The following is a 21,001-nucleotide window of genomic DNA, read 5'->3' as shown; positions in this document are numbered from 1 at the left end:
CAGGTGTTAAATGCTAAAAAAAGTTTTCAGAAGTGTAAATGGTTTTACCAATTTATATAATGCAAAGTGAGCGAACAATAGAAATCAGTATTTGGTATGACTACCCTTTTGCTTCAAACTAGCATCAATTCTAATACTTGTGCACAATCGAGGATTTTGTAGGATTAGTCAGGTTTATGATCATTTGCACCTCCTTTGTATAATTTGATCAATTTCATATGTAGGTTGCTAGTCCTTAACAGCTGTGTAGAAGGCTTAAACCTGGATGAGGAAAAGCCAAACTCTGCTACTAAGGTGCAGTTGTAAAAGAGTTTCAGGTCACTGGTCATATGCCATAGCAAGACTGAGTGCAGCAACAAGACACAAGGTAGTTATACTTTATTGGCAAGGTTTCTCCCAGGCAAAGATTTCAAAGAATTTGGGAAGCAAGTCACATCAGGACTGTGCAGCTTATAAAGACAATTTTATTCAAAAATTAGAAATACAAAAAAGCCTTTTAGCTACGCGCTTGGCCGTCCACGACCTCCCCCCGTTGCTCCAGGGGTGGCCGGTGAGCTATATGCTCCAGGGCGCACATATGACGGGCTCTATGTCAGTGTGCCAGGCCGACAGCCATGCCGTAACCGCATGGATGTTGGTTCTGTCTGGGATGCCTTTAGCCGGTTGTCGCAGGATGGCAGGCAGGGTGGTACAGCTGGGGAGGCCAATAGAGGGTCCGCCCTGCTGTTCCTCTCTCCCTTCCTCCACTCCTTCCCTATGCTCTGGGTAGCTGGGACGGCTGCGATACGGGGGTCCACCTGTGGGGACTCCATCCTAGGGCTGTGTGGTGGGACCTTGTTCTGGGGGGTGCTGTGTGTGTGTGTGTGTGTGTGTGTGTGTGGGGGGGACTGCCTATGGGGGTCCCGGGTGTTGCTGCCATGCCGCTATCAGTGTATGGGTTTTTACTATACTCGCAGCCGCAATTTTGGAATGGTGTCGGTGGCTATTTTCTTGTAGCCCACGTGCTCTGTTTACTGGGTGGTGGGTTGGAGGCCATTTTTGGGTAGTGTATTTTGCCTCTAGTGGCTAGAATACAGCGCGAACGGCTCCGGCACACTTTCCTGAGGGACGGCAGCTGTACGGTGCCAAATCATGGTGGGGGGTCCCCTGTCTCTCTGCGGCAGCCAGGATGGTGGTCTGTGTGCCTTGCTTTACATCCCTAAGTGTGGCATGGGGTGGATCAGCATGGCGTCGGAACCTGATGCAGCTTCCTAGACATGCCTGAATTGACCATTAGTGCCCCTGCACCTGAGGTTTCTGTGGACGCTATGGCGGTGGTCCTGGAGGCATTTGTTGCAAGGGTGGAAGGGGTTGGAGGAGCGTCAGGCTCCTCCGGACTGTGTGGCGCTGGCCGACCAGTTGGTACAGGGTCTTTGTGAGTCAGCCCTCGATACGCTTCCCTTACTCTCCAGAGCCTTGGTTTATGCGGTGGTGTTGCGCCACCTGATCTGGCCTAAGTGTTGGTCCGCGGACCAGTCTTCTAAGAAGGCCTTGGTGGACTTGCCCTTTAAGGGTGAAAGGCTTTTTGGGGCCTCTCTGGATGGCATTATTAAAGATGCCACGGGAGGTAAGAGCACTCTGCTCCCATAATCCAGTAAGGGTAAAGAGCCTCGCCATAGGCAGGGGCCCTCTTTTACCGCCTAAATCTTTTTTTTTTTTTTTTTTTCGTCCGCCCGATCCTGCAGGTAAGCGCTCCCAGGCCGCTAAGGCGCCTGCTGAAGAACAAACGCCCCTGGTTCCACAAATCTGCATCCGCATGAAGGTCTGCCTCACCCGTCTATCGGGTGGGGGGGGGGGGCCTGCTTGGTTAATTAGGGGCCCGGTGAATGTCTCTTCTTTCCGACTGGTGGGTTTGCGAGATGGTGTCCTCCGGGTACAAGATAGTTTCTCTCTTGCCCACCGAACAGATTATTTCCCTCCGGGTCGTCGGGAGGCCCTGTTTGGGGCTGTTCAGGATCTGCTGGGGGGTGATCGTGCCTGTTCCACTACAGGAACGGTTTCAGGGGTTTTACGCCAATCTGTTTGTGGTCCCCAAGAGGGAAGGGGTCCGTCCAATCCTGGATCTCAAGGCCCTCAACTGCTTTGTGAGTGCAAAGGTTCAGGATGGAGTCGGTTCGCTGTGTTGTCGCGGCTCTCCATCTGGGGGATTTTCATGGCATCTTTGGATATCAAGGATGCATACTTGCATATGCTCCAGGCATCAGATTTCTGCCCTTTGCGGTCGGGGAAGACCACTTTCAATTTGTGACCCTCCCCTTCGGCGCCAAGGGTTTTCACCAAGGTGCTCGCCCTGATTCTGGCCGTGATGAGGCAGCGTGGAATGGCTATTGTAGGCTACATGGACGACCTTCTGAGAGCCTCTTCAAGCTCAGAATTAGAGGAAGATGTGTATCACCTGCCGGACCCTCCGGGAATTCGGTTGGGTGCTGAATGTTCAGAAGTCAGCGTTTGGTCCCGTCTCAACGCCTGGAATACCTGGGGCTGGTCCTGGCTTCCTCGGAGGGGAGAGGTTTTTCTTCCCAAGGAGAAATTGCAAACGCAGCGGGTGACAACCCAAAAATGGTCGTCGCACTGCTTTTGCATGGGAGTCCTGGGGCTCGCGGCGTCCTTCGAGGCGGTTCCGTATGCCCAATTATACACGAGTGTTACAGAAAGAAAATTCTGTCGTGTTAAAGGTGCCTGTCATCTCTGGACTGTTAAATCCGGGTGAGCCGCCTGGTCAGGTCCTCCCTAGTGTGGTGGCTGACGTCTTCGGGCTGGGAAGTTTTCTTCAGTGTTAATAGACGGTGTTCATGATGGACGCCAGCCTTACCGGCTGGGGGGAAATGTGTGGAGAGTTTAGTCGGCCCAGGGGCACTGAACTCGGTCAGAATCCCACCTGCCGATCAATGTCCGTGCGATCAGGCTGTCCCTCTCCAAGTGGTTTTTAAGACTGCAAGGCCGGCCAGTCAGGATCCAGTCGGACAACGCCACGGCTGTGGCATATGTCAATCGGGGGCACAAGAAGCTCGGCTGCAGCAGCGAAAGTCGCTCACATCCTCTGGTGGGCAGAACAGAATGTACCGGCTCTGTCGGCCATAAATTCCGGGCGTACAGAACTGGCAGGTGGACTACCTAAGTCTCCAAACACTGGACTACGGAGAGTAGTCATTACACCCGGACATTACGCACGCCAGATGTGGATCTCCCGGTTGAGCCGCGACGCCGGAAGGTGTTGAGGTTCGTGGATGCGTTGGAAGCCGTGTGGTTAATACCGGCTAATTTATGCCTTTCCGCCTCTGAAGCTGCTTTCCTGTCTGCCCCGCATGGTGGTGGCCGAGGGGATTCCGTCTATCCCAATTGCTCCAGATTGGCCTCGTTGTCCCTGGTACGCCGATCTGGTGGCAAATGTTCCTTGGCACCTGCCACTGCGAGAGGACCTTTTGTCGCAAGGTCCCATATTTTAATCCGGCTTTACAGTCGTTGGCTTTAACGGCATGGCTATTGAAAGCCAGGTGTTAAGGGACCGAGGTTTGTCGGACTTGGTGATCTCTACCATGCTGCGGGTGCAGAAGTCTACTTCCCGGAAGATTTACCATCGTACGTTTAAGGCTTGCATCTTTGTGAGATGATGTGGCATCCATGTGTTTATTTCATTTCCAGGATTTTTCTGTTTCTACAGCGTGGAGTGGACCAGACACTCTCCTTAAAGGGTTTGTAAAGGAATTTTTTTTTTTTTTATATCTTGATAGCTTCCTTTACAGGAATGCAGTGCTGTTTTCACGGCCTCATTGTTCATTTTTGCTCAAGTTGCTGTAATTCTAATCTGATCTCCACACTTCTGGTTGTCTGTTTCTTGATAACCACAGTGCTGGGAGCTTTCTCTCTGTGGTCACCAACTTCAAGGAGGTGTGATTACTGTGTCTAAAACCCCACAGCACCTCCCCTTTTGGAAAAGTTTCGTTTTCCAAACCATCACTGCTCTGTACAGCAGAGAGGCAGGAAACATGCAAAAATGAAAATAGAAACTACAGGTACATTATATGATTGATCATTATCTATTTTTAATCGTTTTTAAAAGAATCGGTTAACTATTATGTCTCTACCCTGTAAACAGCAATTTCAGCATAATTTTTTATTTACAAGTACCATTTTTAGGGGGCAGATTTCGGCCTTGGCTGTTTACTTTCAGCGACCCTTGGTGGCGCACTCGCTGGTGCGTATGTTTGTGCAGGGAGTTCGGCATGTGGCCCCTCTGGTACGTCCTCCGTGGGACTTGAATTTAGTTCTCTCGGTGCTTCAGAAGCCCCAGTTTGAGAACATTAGGGAGATTCTGTTATTGACTCCCAGGTTTCCTTTTTGGTGGCGCTTACATCAGACAGGTTTCTGAATTGGCGGCCTTGTCTTGCAAGGCTCCCTATTTGGTCATCCACAAGGATAAGGTGGTGCTGCGTCCACAGCAGTCTTTCCTTCCTAAGGTTTTTTCGGCCTTTCATCTTAATGAGGACTTTGTTCTTCCATCCTTGTGTCCTCGGCCGGCGAATCCCAAAGAGGCTGCGTTGTATTCCTTGGACGTCGTCCAAGCCCTACAGGTGTACTTGTCTGCGACAGCTCCGTTCCGCAAGTCAGATTAACTGTTCGTATCGGTGACTGGTCCTAAGAAGGATCTGACGGTCTCGTCGGCCACCATTTCTAGGTGAATCAGGCAGGTCGTGCTTTAGGCATATGCTCCAAAAGGGGCAGGCGCCTCCCTTCCCAGTTACGGTGCATTCAACTAGGGCAATTGGTTCCTTTTGGGCTTTCTGCCATCAAGTGTCTGTTTCCCAGGTGTGTAAGGTGGCGACCTGGTCGTCTGTCCACACTGTCTCAATTTTACAAGGTGGATGTGAGTGCATCTTCGGATGCTTCCTTCGGCCGCAAGGTTTTGCAGGTGGCTGTTTAAGGTTGCGACTCCTCCGTTGAGCTCTGTTTTTTTTGGGGTGAAGTTTGTTGCTCTATTTTGCCACCCCTTGTTTTTTTTGGACGTCCCTAAGGTCAAGATGCTGCTGTGCCCGGAAGAGAAAAATAGGATTTTTGTTCTCACCGTAAAACCCATTTCTTTGAGTTCATGGACGGACACGGCACATCAACCCCTCTTGTTCTGCTTTTTGACGAAATGAGGCTGCAGATGCAGGGAGAACAGAATATCAGCCAAAAATCCACAAACGCATGATGCAAATGTCATACTTGCTGAGCTGCAACTCAATTTTTAAGTATTGGATCCCCAAGCAAAACAGGACTTGGTACTTTGTGGAGAAAAACTTGTTGGCAAGCAGAGGCAACTTTTTTTGTAGTAAGTGACCAGATTTGCACTCATTTTAGGAGTCGCTGGACCCTGCGAAGTGGAATCCTGGATACTACAGCGATGAGGCATTCCTGCAGGGTGCTGTAGAGTTCCAAGGGAGCGGACCATAAACAAGGGTTCCCAATCTTTTGAAGGTCCTCAAGTGACAAGTTTCTAGTGGCCCTGCGCCTGGCGGGTAAATTAAACCCCTTTATTGTGGGGTGTCCAGCGATTGTAAATCAGTCAAGCTAGCTAAAGGCTTTATCTGTGTGCGGCGACCATACAGGGGATTTTGGGCTAGCTGTGGGTGTTTGCAAAGTGTTTGGCTGTTCTTTACCTGTATGATGGTGCACGTCGGTGCGCCATTTAGCCTTGGTTCCCAGGGTGCATGTGTGTTTGCAAGAGTGGCAGTAGTACACATGCATTTACAAAAGCCACAGGACTTGCCAGTTTGATCATGGAGCACATGCAGTTGCAAAAACGCCGCTGGACTTGGCAGTTTGGTGGCCGTGGCGCACACTGCTTCACTGCAGTAACTTTTATTCTGGTGCACAAAGATTTGCATTGTACGAGAATAGTTCTGCCCATTCGCCGGGACCACGTGCATGCATTCCGGCGCACACCCAACTTAAGCTGTGTATGCCAAACATGCAGTGCTTCCAGAGGGCAGCTGTGGGACACAGAGCAGGCACTTGCAGCGGTTCATTTATTACCCGAGTCCCCAAGCCTTTGGCAGACTAAAGGTGCTTAGCAGGATTGTTACATAGGGTCTTGGTGAACCCTATTAAGGGGTCTTCCTTTTGAGGTGTTTTTTAAGACTACACCCAAGTGCACTTTTTGTAGCTCTTCAATGTCCTCAGAGTGGGACTAACCCTACAGGGAAGGGCACGCCTATGCCTGTAGTTCCTGATGAACCTAGTCGTATACTGTGAAAGACCAGAGGCTTCCAGGCAACCTGAGCCGCTGCGCTTATCTGGTATTTTTCCTAAAGTAACGTTGCTGCTTCATCCAAGGGAAGAACTGTCCTCGGCCCTAGCCGGCTTAGAGCACAGGTTTGCTGGCATGATTGCCTCCATCCTGCAGCGTAGCAGAAGGCGTGTCAGTCCCTCCCTGGAGCCTCTTAGTTTGGAGCAGGGGAATGGGTTGAGTATGGGTAGGAGCAAAAAGCTCAGGATTCAGTTAAGTGCCCAGCAGATGAGGTGACTGAGAATCCCCCCCCCCCCCCCCCCCCCGGTGCTCTTGTGACACCTGAGGCCTTGTCAGGCTGCACAGGCTTTCCCCCTGCTGGAACAGGTGATGTATTCTGATTCGTAATATCTTTACAGGACGTTCCTCTTAAGAAGTTTGCCTTTTTTTCCCCAAGGATCAAATGTTTGTCAAATGGAGCATGCCAGTTGTAGATGCAGCTGTCTCTTCCTTAACCACTTCCATACAGGGCACTTATACACCTTCCTGCAGCACTGATGGGTGGCACGCATGGGCACTGATGGGTGGCACGCATGGGCACTGATGGGTGGCACGCATGGGCACTGATGGGTGGCACTGATGGGCTGTGTAAATTTTTTTTAACTTTTGAATGCTAAATGATGCCTGCCAATCAGTGATGCCCATTGTGGGCACTGATTGGCATCATTGGTGGTCCAGTGTAGGCATTCTCGGGTGGGCTGCGCTGATCGGCTGCTCCTGACGGGGGGGGGGGGTTGTGCTGATCGATCAGCTCTGACATGCGAGTGAGGAAAAACTGATTACTGGATTTTCCTGTTAACATCGTGATCAGCCATGTCATGTCAAGATATTGAAACCACTTTGCCAACATTTTGCTATAGGGCGGGCAGCAAGTGGTTAAACAAGAATTTAACTTGTCTGGTAGATAACACACAGGGTGGCAAAGACCCTGTTGACAAGAAATTGGAGTCATTATTGGGGCTTCCTTTTTTCTTTGGCCAGTTCAGCTAGTCAGCCTGTTTGCGGTTGACATTTTTTATTAAATTTTTTTTTTTTTTTTAAGGATTCAATGCAGCAGGGTTCCCGTGTGTTTTTTTTTTTTTTTTTTGCTCTTGCCTGTACATATGCAGACTTTTTTGGCTGAACTGGTCAGCGGAGCTTCCTTGTGAAAAGTTATGGGATCTTAGACAGGATGCCTGGACATACCAAAAACTGAAAAAAAAGATAATTTGAATAAAATACCCACAACAAAATGTATATATTTTTTTTGGATAAAATTTGGCTGCGGCATGTACAATTGGTTTTATTAAGATTACATATTAAACATCAATAAATATATATTTTTATAAATAACTCCAACCAAATATTTAAAATAAAATTCCAGCTCAGCCACTATGACTTGAGCTGAACGAATCGGCCTTTAACCACTTAACCACCAGCCGCCGTCCAAAAACGGCGGCAAGGTGGTTGCTTAACTGAGGGTCGCCGTTCTGAAACGGCGCCCACCAGAAGCAGTAATGCGCGCCGCCTCGGGTGCGCGCCGTGTCTATGAGACCCGGCGCTACACAGATCACGGTAACTGACCGACAATAGCGGTCTTTTACCATGTGATCGCGCCGTCCAATGACGGCGCGATCACATGTAAACAAACCGGCGTCATTTGACGCCGGTTCCTCCCTCCTCTCGCTGTACCGATCGGTACAGTGTGAGGAGAGCGCGGATGGCAGCAGCAGTGTGGGATGGATCTGTGACTATTGCAGTCACAGATCATCCATCCCTGCTCAGCCATCCCTGCATTAACCCCTGCAATACTCTGCCTTCCCTGCGCAATACTCTGCCTTCCCTGCGCAATTACTCTGCAATACCCCCCGCGCGATACTCTGCAATACCCCCCGCGCGATACTCTGCAATACCCCCCGCGCCAATACTCTGCAATACCCCCCGCGCCAATACTCTGCAATACCCCCCGCGCCAATACTCTGCAATACCCCCCGCGCCAATACTCTGCAATACCCCCCGCGCCAATACTCTGCAATACCCAGAAAATACTCTGGGGAAAAAAATGTGTTTTAACCACTTCACGCCCACGTCATATGAGGTCCTTGACTTTGTGCAGGGATATCTAAATGATGCCTGCAGCTACAGGCATCATTCAGATATCATTTTTTTCAGCCGGCGATTCTCTACGCCATAAGAATGATCATGGCGGCTGTTCCGCCTCTTGATCGTTCTTACGGGAGGCAAAAAGGGACGTCCCCACTCCCTTCGCCCTCCGGTGCTTCTTCTGACTCACCGCTGCGATCGAAGCCAGGATCGTTTTTTTTTCTTGTTTTTTTTCAGGCTTCCCAGCCTAGAGGTGAGATGTTTGGTCTTATTGACCCCATATCTCACTGTAAAGAGGACCTGTCATGCTATATTCCTATTACAAGGGATGTTTCCATTCCTTGTAATTGGAATAAAAGTGATCAAAACATTTATTTTTGGGGAAAAACGTGTCAAACTAAAAAATAAAGTAAAATGAACAATAAAAATAAAAAATAAATATTTAAAGCGCCCCTGTTCCCGCGTGCTCGTATACAGAAGCGAATGTGTACGTAAGTCCCGCCCACATATGAAAACGGTGTTCAAACCACACATGTGGGGTATCGCTGCGAACGTTAGAGCGAGAGCAATCATTTTGGCCCCAGACCTCCTCTGTAACTAAAAACATGTAACCAGTAAAAACATTTAAAACGTCACCTATGGGGATTTTTAAGTAGCGAAGTTTGGCGCCATTCCACAAGCGTGTGCAATATTGAAGGGTGACATGTTGGGTATCTATTTACTCGGCGTAACTTCGTCTTTCATATTATGCAAAAAGATTGGGCTAACTTTAATGTTTTTTTTTTTAAAAAAGCACAAAACTGTTTTATTTCCCAAAAAAATGCGTTCGAAAAATTGCTGTGCAAATACCATGCGCGATAAAAAGTTGCAACGACCGCCATTGTATTCTCTAGGGTCTTTGCTAAAAAAGCATATATAATGTTTTGGGGTTCTATGTAATTTTCTAGCAAATAAATTATGATTTTTACATGTTCACAGGCCACTGTGCTCCAGAACGCCTGATGATGCTCCCTGCATGTCGGGCCTCTGTATGTGGCCACGCTGTGTAAAAGTCTCACACACGTGGTATCGCCATACTCGGGAGGAATGGCAGAATGTGTTTTGGGGTGTAATTTGTGGTATGCATATGCTGTGTGTGAGAAATAACCTGCTAATATGAAAATTTTGTGGAAAAAAAATAAAAATAAAAAAAACCTTGATTTTTCAAAGAATTGTGGGAAAAAATGACAACTTCAAAAAACTCACCATGCCTCTTTCTAAATACCTTGGAATGTCTTCTTTCCAAAAAGGGGTCATTTAGGGGGTATTTGTACTTTTCTGGCATGTTAGGGTCTCAAGAAACAAGAGAGGCTGTCAGTACATCAGATGTGATCAAATTGATAAATTTTCAGTAATTGGTACCATAGCTTGTAGACCTTATAACTTTCACCCAGACTAAATAATATCCAAATTTTTTTTTTTTTTTTTTTTACCAAAGATATGTAGCAGTATACATTTTAGGCCAAATTTATGAAGAAAAATTAATTTTTTGCAAAATTTTATAATAGAAATGAAGAAAAATTCATTTTTTTGCAAAATTTTCGTTCTTTTTTCATTTATAGCGAAAAAAATAAAAACCGCAGAGGTGATCAAATACCACCAAAAGAAAGCTCTATTTGTGGGAAAAAAAGGACAAAAATTTCATTTGGTTACAGTGTTGTATGACTGAGTTATTGTCATTCAAAATGTGAGAGCACCGAAAGCTGAAAATTGGTCTGGTTATTAAGTGGGTTTAAGTGCCCAGTCAAGTGGTTAAATATTCCACACAACTGTCCCCTTTTGCCTTAATGACAAAGTGGACCTTACCACATACTGTAGCCGCGACAAAGGGAAGGGGGGTGGCAAGTTCTGTTATTGATCCTCTATAGGAAGACTGGCCCCGGACTAGCCCTTTAAATAGGGACCCCCTGAGCTTCTGGAAGGTTCTATGGGGTCAGCTGACCCCTATTGACCTATCCTGAGCCCGGGAGACCCCCAAGATTTTTCCCCAGCAACCAAACAAATGCACCAATCCCTACCTTTCCCGCCTGGCTGACCCATCCAGAACTCAGGATTTTTTTCCCCAGCAACTAGCTAATTGACCAATAACAGGCCTTCCCGCCTATTTACCCCAGGGGCAAACTAGAAACTGCTCCTGCCAAGTATCCCATAAGGAAAAGGGGAGTCTTATCCCCTTTTCCTCACATTGGCAGGTTTCCCTCTACATGGGGAATGTTTATTGGTGGTCATTTGGACGAAAACATCCAAAGTATTTTCGGAGGGAAGAATTCTTTACTTCCTGTGAAGAAAAGCACCAGACGTCCCTTGTTTAAAAAACCTCGGCCTGCTTCTTCAAATGTCAGCGTCAAGGCGTTTCCCACCGCTGACAGGACTCCAGAGGTAAGCCCCAGGGCAAAATTCTTAACCCAGTAACAAGCAGAGGCGTCACTAGGGTTTGTGTCACCTGGTGCAGTAAAATTTGGTGTCACCCCATCCATGCTAGTGCATCAGCACAGCTCTTCCCCCGTATTCTCCCAAATGTAACACCCCCCCCCCCCCGTATTCTCCCAAATGTAACACCCCCCCCCCATTATCTTTTATGTAACACCCCCCTGTGATGGATCTCAAATACCCCAGGTGGGCACATCTGCCAGACCTGTGTCTCCTGTCCTCCAAATGCACCTGCAGATTTGCCATAACCAGCCCTTAACCCCTCAATCATGAGACAATCCACTCAGGTGTTGAGGGTTAAACATGCAGAGTATAAACGATTTATTAAATACAAGACATACACTTTTACACACAGTTAGGGACACACCCCTTAGCTTTGTCATAGAGGGGGTGGGGACAAGGAACAACCAATGGGAACAGAACACTTGTACATTGAAACTACAGATAAACCTAATGAGATTATGGTAAGCAGGCAACCTCTCAATACACATCCCCTGCGGAGAGATGTCTCCAGACCATTGTCTATGCTATGTGCCATTTACCAACACAATTAGACACAGCAACAAGAGGGGGTGGGGGAGAAGGGATGTAGCATTACAGTATCTCAATGCCAGCTTGTCCCCAGGTCTCCAGTCTCTCCTGGGCCCATAGTCTGTGGGTTGGAGGCCCGCCCACAGTCCTTTCCAAAACACACACTAACAGTGGGTTTTGTCACACCCCCATTATCTTTTACGTAATACTCCCCCATTATCTCTTTTACGTAATAACCCCCCCATTATCTTTTACGTAATACCCCCCCCCCATTATCTTTTACGTAATACCCCCCCCATTATCTTTTACGTAATACCCCCCCCATTATCTCTTTTACGTAATACCCCCCCCATTATCTCTTTTACGTAATACCCCCCCATTATCTTTTACGTAATACCCCCCCATTATCTTTTACGTAATACCCCCCCATTATCTTTTACGTAATACCCCCCCATTAGCTTTTACGTAATACCCCCCCATTAGCTTTTACGTAATACCCCCCATTATCTTTTACGTAATACCCCCCCCCCCATTATCTCTTTTACGTAATCCCCCCCCATTATCTTTTACGTAATACCCCCCCATTATCTCTTTTACGTAATACCCCCCCATTATCTCTTTTACGTAATCCCCCCCCATTATCTCTTTTACGTAATCCCCCCCCATTCTCTTTTACGTAACCCCCCCCCCCCCCATTATCTCTTTTACGTAATCCCCCCCCCCCCATTATCTCTCTTACGTAATACCCCCCATTATCTTTTACGTAATACCCCCCATTATCTCTTTTACGTAATACCCCCCATTATCTCTTTTACGTAATACCCCCTATTTTCTCTTTTACATAATACCCCCTATTTTCTCTTTTACGTAATACCCCCCATTATATCATTTACGTAATGCCCCCCCATTATATCATTTACGTAATACCCCCCCATTATATAATTTACGTAACCCCCTCCCCCCATTATCTCTTTTACGTAATCCCCCCTCAATTATCTCTATTACGTAATCCCCCCCCCCCATTATCTCTTATGTAATCCCCCCATTATCTCTTATGTAATTCCCCCCCATTATCTCTTATGTAATCCCCCCCATTATCTCTTATGTAATCCCCCCCATTATCTCTTGAACGTAATCCCCCCCCCCATTATCTCTTGAACGTAATCCCCCCCCCCATTATCTCTTGAACGTAACCCCCCCCATTATCTCTTGAACGTAACCCCCCATTATCTCTTGAATGTAACCCCCATTATCTCTTGAACGTAACCCCCCCCCCCCCCATTATCTCTTGAACGTAATGCCCCCTCGTGTCGTCTTGAACGTAATACCAGTCCTGTTGGTTTGAGGCTAGTCAGTGGAGACTTTGAGTGGCGAGTGAACAAGTTTTTATTTTTTTGGACTGCTGGGTTGCATTTTAGGTTCTTGGGTATTTTTCCTTGCAGCTTTTTTGCACTTTTTAAACAGCCTTTTTTTCCTTCAGCCTATTAATTATGGGGAGTGGTTAATTGGTCACAGGTGCTTGAGGGCGATATCAATTTCTGTAGAGCTCATTTTGAGTTTACTGGGACTCTGTCCCAGTTCCACTTGGACAAAGTGGGGAGTTAAAATCAAGAGTTTAAAAAATGAGGTTCAAACCGGGGGGGAGTCATGGTACCTGTGTAGTGTGAGTACCTGAGTGTTGTCTGAGTAGTGTGGTGGATCGTTAGTACTTGTGTGTTGTGGGTGCACTTAGGTCTGCGAGTACCTGTGTATTGTCTTGTTGAGTAGTAGTGTCAGGAAGCTAGTTGTTAGGTAATTTGGACAGGGTATAATCTCTAATCCTCATTAAATGAATAGGTACGATGCCCGGCGGGTGTGGCGAGGCGACTCAGTGTACATCTTGCGGCATGTATGCGTTCCTTGATCATCTGATCGAGGGAGATTACTGCTGTGCAAAATGTAAGCACATTGTTTCCCTGGAAGCCCAGGTTCTGAATCTGGGGAAGCAACTGTCAGCACTGGGAAGACCCTCCACACTAAAGGAGAGTCAGAAATGTACCCAGCAGGTGATGGCAGGGGCCAACACAGAGGTGGGTGGAGACAAAGGTGCAGGCACTAGAAAATAGTAGATGGGTGACAGTCAGGCAGGGTAGAGAGGCAAGTGCCAGGGAGGCCGCTCCAGGGCTGGAGCATCCCAATAAGTATGCTCCATTGAGTGAAATTGGTGAAACCAGTCAGGGACTGGCACTGCTGGAGCTGAGGTACTCTCCTACCTGCCAGGGGAAGAACTCCAGTGAGAGTGGGGAGGAAGCAAAGGGAAAGGAAAGGCAGATTCTGGTGGTGCACGTTGGCACCAATGACAAAGTGAGAGGCAGATGGAGTGTCCTAAAGAACGATTTTAGGGACTTGTGAGCTAAATTGAGGAAAAGGACCTCCAAGGTAGTATTCTCAGGAATACTACCGGTACATTGAGCCACACCAGAAAGGCAGAGGGAGATTAGGGAAGTAAACAAGTGGCTGAAGAGCTGGTGTAGTAAAGATGGGTTTGGGTTCCTGGAGGACTGGGCCGACTTCAGTTGATAACCCGTACTATAGAAGGGATGGACTGCACCTAAATGAGGGTGCAGATCAGCTGGGAATAAGGATGGCCAAAAACTGACGGGTTTTTAAACTAGGCGACGGGGGGAGAGTCTAGAGATAGTCAGTGTGGAACATATTCAAGAGGGTAGTATTGGGTGCATTAGTGGTAGGGTAACCAAAGCACATAAACGTAAGTAGAGTAGTAGGTCCTAGTTGCAATCTCGGAACACCCAAGAGGATAGTATGTGACCGGTCAAAAAATATTAATGCAGTAAAGTGTTTGTTCACCAATGCCAGAAGTCTGCCAAGCAAAATAGGTGAGATGGAAACTCTGGTGCATCAGGAAAGCTATGATGTAATCGGTATTGCTGAAACTTTGCTTCATTCCTCACATGACTGGGCTATTAATATTCCTGGCTATGCACTCTTTCGGAAAGACAGGGTAAAAAGGAAAGGTGGCGGGGTATGTCTCTATGTGAGAAGTGACCTCAAAGCAAGCGTGAAAGAGGACCTGGTTGATGGCGAGTGTGATGAGGCTGAAGCATTATGGGTGGAAATGCATACAGATGTGCGTAGTTCAAAGTTAATCGTTGGAGTTTGACATAGACCACTGATATGCAATTAGCGGACCTCCAGCTGTTGCAAAACTAAAAGTCCCATGGGGCATTGCAAGACTGACAGCCACAAACATGACACCCAGAGGCATGATGGGAAATGTAGTTTTGCAACAGCTGGAGGTCCGGTAATTGCATATCCCTGTTATAGACCACCCAATGTTAATGAGGAGGTGGAGACTCGGCTCCTTGCACAGATGGAAAGCGCTGCAAAGGCTGGGACAGTGATAATAATGGGGGATTTTAACTACCCAGAAATTAACTGGAGTAATGGCACTGCTGGGACAGGTAAAGGGCAACAATTTTATAAACCTATTGCAGGACAATTTTATGGTCCAGCTCATTGAGGCCCCAACTAGGAATGATGCTCTGCTGGACCAGGTCATCTCAAACCATGCAGAGCGTATTACTAATGTTCAGATAAAAGAACACCTGGGTAGCAGTGACCATAACATGATTTCATTTGATGTTATCTGTAAGCAAAAACCACATACGGGAAAGATAAAAACACTTAATTTCAAAAGCGAATTTTCCAAGGATGAGGGCTGCTCTCCAGAATTTAGACTGGGAGAGAATATTGGCATTAATGGGCACAGAACAGAAATGGGAATTCCTCAAAAAGACTGTTTGTGAACTCACTGCAAAGTATATTCCCATGGGCAATACGTTTACAAGGCTAAAATGTATATGTAAAAAGGAAATCAAGGATGCAAAAATTCAAAACGAATGACAGATTGCAAAAGATAGTAGGACAAACCCCAAGAAATTCATCAAATATATTAATAGTAAAAAGTCTGAGCATGTAGGCCCGTTACAAAATAATCTAGAGTCGGTGACTGGGGACAAAGAGAAGGCTAATTTATTAAATACTTTCTTCAGCTCTGTGTATACAAAGGAGCATGGGGGAGGGGCTCATGTCCATAATGGGGGTGGTAGTGACAGCCCCAAATGATACACAATGGCTCAAAAGTGATATGGTCCAGAAATATTTAGAAAGAATAAAGGTGGATAAAGCAGCTTGGCCTGATGGCATCTACCCACGGATCCTAAAATGATTGAGCTCTGTCATTTCAAAGCCATTGTATCTAATTTTTAGGGACTCAATGACCGGAATAGTACCACTGGATTGGCACAGGGCCAATGTGGTGCCCATATTTAAAAAGGGAACAACGTCTTTACCAAGTAACTATAGACCTGTTAGTTTAACTTCTATAGCTGGGAAGATACTGGAGAGATTAATAAAAGACCACATAGACGAGTTCTTGCTGGAAAAAAACTATTTAAACAGACAGCATGGATTCATGAAAGACAGAAGTTGTCAGACAAACCTGATTTATTTTTATGAAGAGATAAGTAAAACCCTGGACAGAGGCGTGGCTGTAGACGTGGTATACTTGGATTTTGCAAAAGCGTTCGATACAGTTCCCCACACACGACTCGTGTGTAAGGTAAAGTCTACAGGATTGGAAATATCAGTTTGTAAATGGATAGAAAACTGGCTGAAAGACAGAATTCAGAGAGTCGTGGTTAATGATTCTTACTCTGAATGGTCGGAGGTTATCAGTGGTGTACCCAAAGGTTCAGTGTTGGGACCCTTACTTTTTAATATCTTTATAAATGATATTGGGTCTGAGATCAAAAGTAAAATTTCTGTCTTTGCAGATGACACCAAGCTATGCAGTGGAATAACGTCCTTACAGGATGTCTCCAATTTACAAGCCGACCGCAATGCTCTGTCTAATTGGGCGACTGAGTGGCAGATGAGGTTTAATGTTGATAAATGTAAAGTTATGCACTTGGGGGCTAAGAATAGTCATGCGTCATACATACTAGGGGGAGTACAACTGGAGGGGTCCGTTGTGAAGGAACTGGGGGTTTTGGTAGATCTTAAGCTCAATGATGGCATGCAATTCCAAGCTGCGCTTTCCAAAGCGAGCAAAGTCCTTTCTTGTATTAAGAGAGGTGTGGACTCCAGAGAGAGAGAGATAATTTTGCCCCTGTACAAATCATTAGTAAGACCTCATCTGGAATATGCAGTTCAGTTTTGGGCACCAGTTCTCAAGAAGGATATCGGGGAACTGGAGAAAGTGCAGAGAAGGGCAACCAAACTGATAAGAGGCATGGAGGAGCTCAGCTATGAGGAAAGATTAGAGGAACTGAATTTATTCATTCTTGATAAGAGGAGATTAAGGGGGGGATATGATCCACATGTACAAATATATAAGGGGTCCATATAGTGAACTTGGTGTTGAGTTATTCACTTTACGGTCAACACAGAGGACAAGGGGGCACTCTTTACGTCTAGAGGAAAAGAGATTTCAGCTACAAATACGGAAAGGTTTCTTCACAGTAAGAGCTGTGAAAATGTGAAATGGACTCCCTGCAGAGGTGGTTCTGGCCAGCTCCGTAAAGTGCTTTAAGAAAGGACTGGATACTTTCCTAAATGTACATAATATAACTGGATACTGATATTTATAGGTTAAGTTGATCCGGGGAAAATCCGATTGCCTCTCTGGGGTTCAGGAAGGAATTTTTTCCCCTGCTGTAGCATATTGGATCAGGCTTTGCTATTTTTTTTTTTGCCTTCCTCTGGATTAACTGTGGGTATAGAATTGGGTCTATATGATTGTACAATATTATTATTTTATTTCTTCTGGTTGAACTTGATGGACTTGTCTTTTTTCAACCTGACTAACTATGTAACTATAATGCCCCCGTGTCGTCTCGAACGTAACACTCCCCCGTGTTGTCTCGAAACGTAATACCCCCCCCAGTGTCGTCTCGAACGTAACACCCCCCCCCCAGTGTCGTCTCGAACGTAACGCCCCCCGGTGTCGTCTCGAACGTAACACCCCCCCCGGTGTCGTCTCGAACGTAACACCCCCCCCGGTGTCGTCTCGAACGTAACACCCCCCCGGTGTCGTCTCGAACGTAACACCCCCCCCCCGGTGTCGTCTCGAACGTAACACCCCCCCCGGTGTCGTCTCGAACGTAACACCCCCCCCGGTGTCGTCTCGAACGTAACACCCCCCCCGGTGTCGTCTCGAACGTAACACCCCCCCCGGTGTCGTCTCGAACGTAACACCCCCCCGGTGTCGTCTCGAACGTAACACCCCCCCGGTGTCGTCTCGAACGTAACACCCCCCCGGTGTCGTCTCGAACGTAACACCCCCCCCCGGTGTCGTCTCGAACGTAACCCCCCCCGGTGTCGTCTCGAACGTAACCCCCCCCGGTGTCGTCTCGAATGTAACACCGCCCCCCGGTGTCGTCTCGAACGTAACACCCCCCCCGGTGTCGTCTCGAACGTAACACCCCCCCCCGGTGTCGTCTCGAACGTAACACCCCCCCCGTGTCGTCTCGAACGTAACCCACCCCCCCGGTGTCGTCTCGAACGTAACACCCCCCCCCGGTGTCGTCTCGAACGTAACACCCCCCCCCGGTGTCGTCTCGAACGTAACCCCCCCCCGGTGTCGTCTCGAACGTAACACCCCCCCCCGGTGTCGTCTCGAACGTAACAACCCCCCCCGGTGTCGTCTCGAACGTAACCCCCCCGTGTCGTCTCGAACGTAACCCCCCGGTGTCGTCTCGAACGTAACCCCCCCCGGTGTCGTCTCGAACGTAACACCCCCCCCCGGTGTCGTCTCGAACGTAACACCCCCCCGGTGTCGTCTCGAACGTAACACCCCCCCGGTGTCGTCTCGAACGTAACACCCACCCGGTGTCGTCTCGAACGTAACACCCCCCCGGTGTCGTCTCGAACGTAACACCCCCCCCCGGTGTCGTCTCGAACGTAACCCCCCCCGGTGTCGCCTCGAACGTAACCCCCCCCCCCCCGGTGTCGTCTCGAATGTAACACCCCCCCCCCGGTGTCGTCTCGAACGTAACCCCCCCCGGTGTCGTCTCGAACGTAACCCCCCCCGGTGTCGTCTCGAACGTAACCCCCCCCCCCGGTGTCGTCTCGAATGTAACACCGCCCCCCGGTGTCGTCTCGAACGTAACACCCCCCCCCGGTGTCGTCTCGAACGTAACACCCCCCCGGTGTCGTCTCGAACGTAACCCACCCCCCCGGTGTCGTCTCGAACGTAACACCCCCCCCCGGTATCGTCTCGAACGTAACACCCCCCCGGTGTCGTCTCGAACGTAACACTCCCCCCGGTGTCGTCTCGAACGTAACACTCCCCCCGGTGTCGTCTCGAACGTAACACCCCCCCCCGGTGTCGTCTCGAACGTAACACCCCCCCCCGGTGTCGTCTCGAACGTAACACCCCCCCCCGGTGTCGTCTCGAACGTAACACCCCCCCCCCGGTGTCGTCTCGAGCGTAACACCCCCCCGGTGTCGTCTCGAGCGTAACACCCCCCCGGTGTCGTCTCGAACGTAACACCCCCCCCGGTGTCGTCTCGAACGTAACACCCCCCCGGTGTCGTCTCGAACGTAACACCCCCCCCCGGTGTCGTCTCGAACGTAACACCCCCCCCCGGTGTCGTCTCGAACGTAACACCCCCCCCCCGGTGTCGTCTCGAACGTAACACCCCCCCCCGGTGTCGTCTCGAACGTAACACCCCCCCCGGTGTCGTCTCGAACGTAACACCCCCCCCCGGTGTCGTCTCGAACGTAACACCCCCCCCCGGTGTCGTCTCGAACGTAACACCCCCCCCCGGTGTCGTCTCGAACGTAACACCCCCCCCCGGTGTCGTCTCGAACGTAACACCCCCCCCCGGTGTCGTCTCGAACGTAACACCCCCCCCCGGTGTCGTCTCGAACGTAACACCCCCCCGGTGTCGTCTCGAACGTAACACCCCCCCCCCGGTGTCGTCTCGAACGTAACACCCCCCCCCCGGTGTCGTCTCGAACGTAACACCCCCCCCCCCGGTGTCGTCTCGAACGTAACACCCCCCCCCCCCCGGTGTCGTCTCGAACGTAACACCCCCCCCCCCCCGGTGTCGTCTCGAACGTAACACCCCCCCCCCCCCGGTGTCATCTCGAACGTAACACCCCCCCCTTCCGGTGTCATCTCGAACGTAACACCCCCCCCTTCCGGTGTCATCTCGAACGTAACACCCCCCCCCTTCCGGTGTCATCTCGAACGTAACACCCCCCCCCCTTCCGGTGTCATCTCGAACGTAACACCCCCCCCCCTTCCGGTGTCATCTCGAACGTAACACCCCCCCCCTTCCGGTGTCATCTCGAACGTAACACCCCCCCCCCTTCCGGTGTCATCTCGAACGTAACACCCCCCCTTCCGGTGTCATCTCGAACGTAACACCCCCCTGTGTCGTCTCAAACCGAATGTAACACCCCACCGTGTTGTCCATATACTGTGTCAGTGTGGAGGAGACTAGGCTCCGTCGTTCTGAGGAATGTATTTGTTTTGATAGGCTTAAGTGTTAATAGGCGATTGCAGGGCCGGTGTTCACGGAGGACATGCGTGCACTGGGCTATGGCACTCCGGAGCTGTCTGCCGCACTAAACAATTCTTACTCCTCCTCCCTCCCCGAACATCGTGGGGAGGGAAGGGGGCAGAGGAGAGAGCTGTGTCACCCGGGTGCCCCCCACTCCATCGAGTAGGGGGAAGGCTGCTACACTTTACGGACATTTGAAGAACAATAATTCAGGACGTGTGGGTCACCTCAATTATATCCCGCACTTCCAAGTTAAAGTTGCAGTGGGTTCCCCCACAGAGGTTTTTAAGATCCAGCGTTCTCTCTGATCCTACAAAAAAAATAGCTTCAGGCACTAAATCTAGTGCATCAAGGAGTGATTATTAAGGTTCCTGTGTCCGCGAACCTGTTTTACAGATTAAAAACCAAACGGCGTCACAAGGCCCATTTTCGGACCGAAGATCCCTGAACCAGTATCTACTAATCCAGTCCTTTTTGGATGGAGTCTGTCCACTCAGTTGTAGCCTCACTCCACATGGGAGACTTTTTAGCCTCCATCGATTTATTGTTGTGAAAATTTCAAGATGTATTTAATATTTATTGTCATAGTGTCACCCAGTGTTTAGTACTTCCGCAACCCGCTCTAAAGAGCTGACTGGGGCAGTCTGAGACTGGTTGAATCCCATCTGGTAGTAGAAAATGTCTTGAGGTTGGAGTGTGATGTTTGCGGCGTGGGCATATGTCCGCCAGCGAGGGGCCCTCTGTGCATTAGCGCGGACGATCGTTGAGGAGGGGATATGCTCGCTCCGCAAGCACATTAGTGGTTATAGGCGGATGTGCGCTCTTGTCTCTGATGTGTCTGATCAGCATGGTCGGGATTCATAGCGCACGCCTGTAGATGGCCTCCATTCCACCTACAATAATGGTAAAATCTGAATATGCGTTATTCTATGGAATAGCGCAAAATAAGGATTCCTATCAGCGGTAATATGAGAGCTTGTGAGCGTTTTTGGAGTCGGGGAGAGCGTCCATGTTTTAAAAGCAATACGGCTTTGTTTGC

Source organism: Rana temporaria, chromosome 7 (assembly GCF_905171775.1).
Source record: "Rana temporaria chromosome 7, aRanTem1.1, whole genome shotgun sequence".
Lineage (NCBI taxonomy): Eukaryota > Metazoa > Chordata > Amphibia > Anura > Ranidae > Rana > Rana temporaria.
This window is presented reverse-complemented; position numbering follows the sequence as displayed.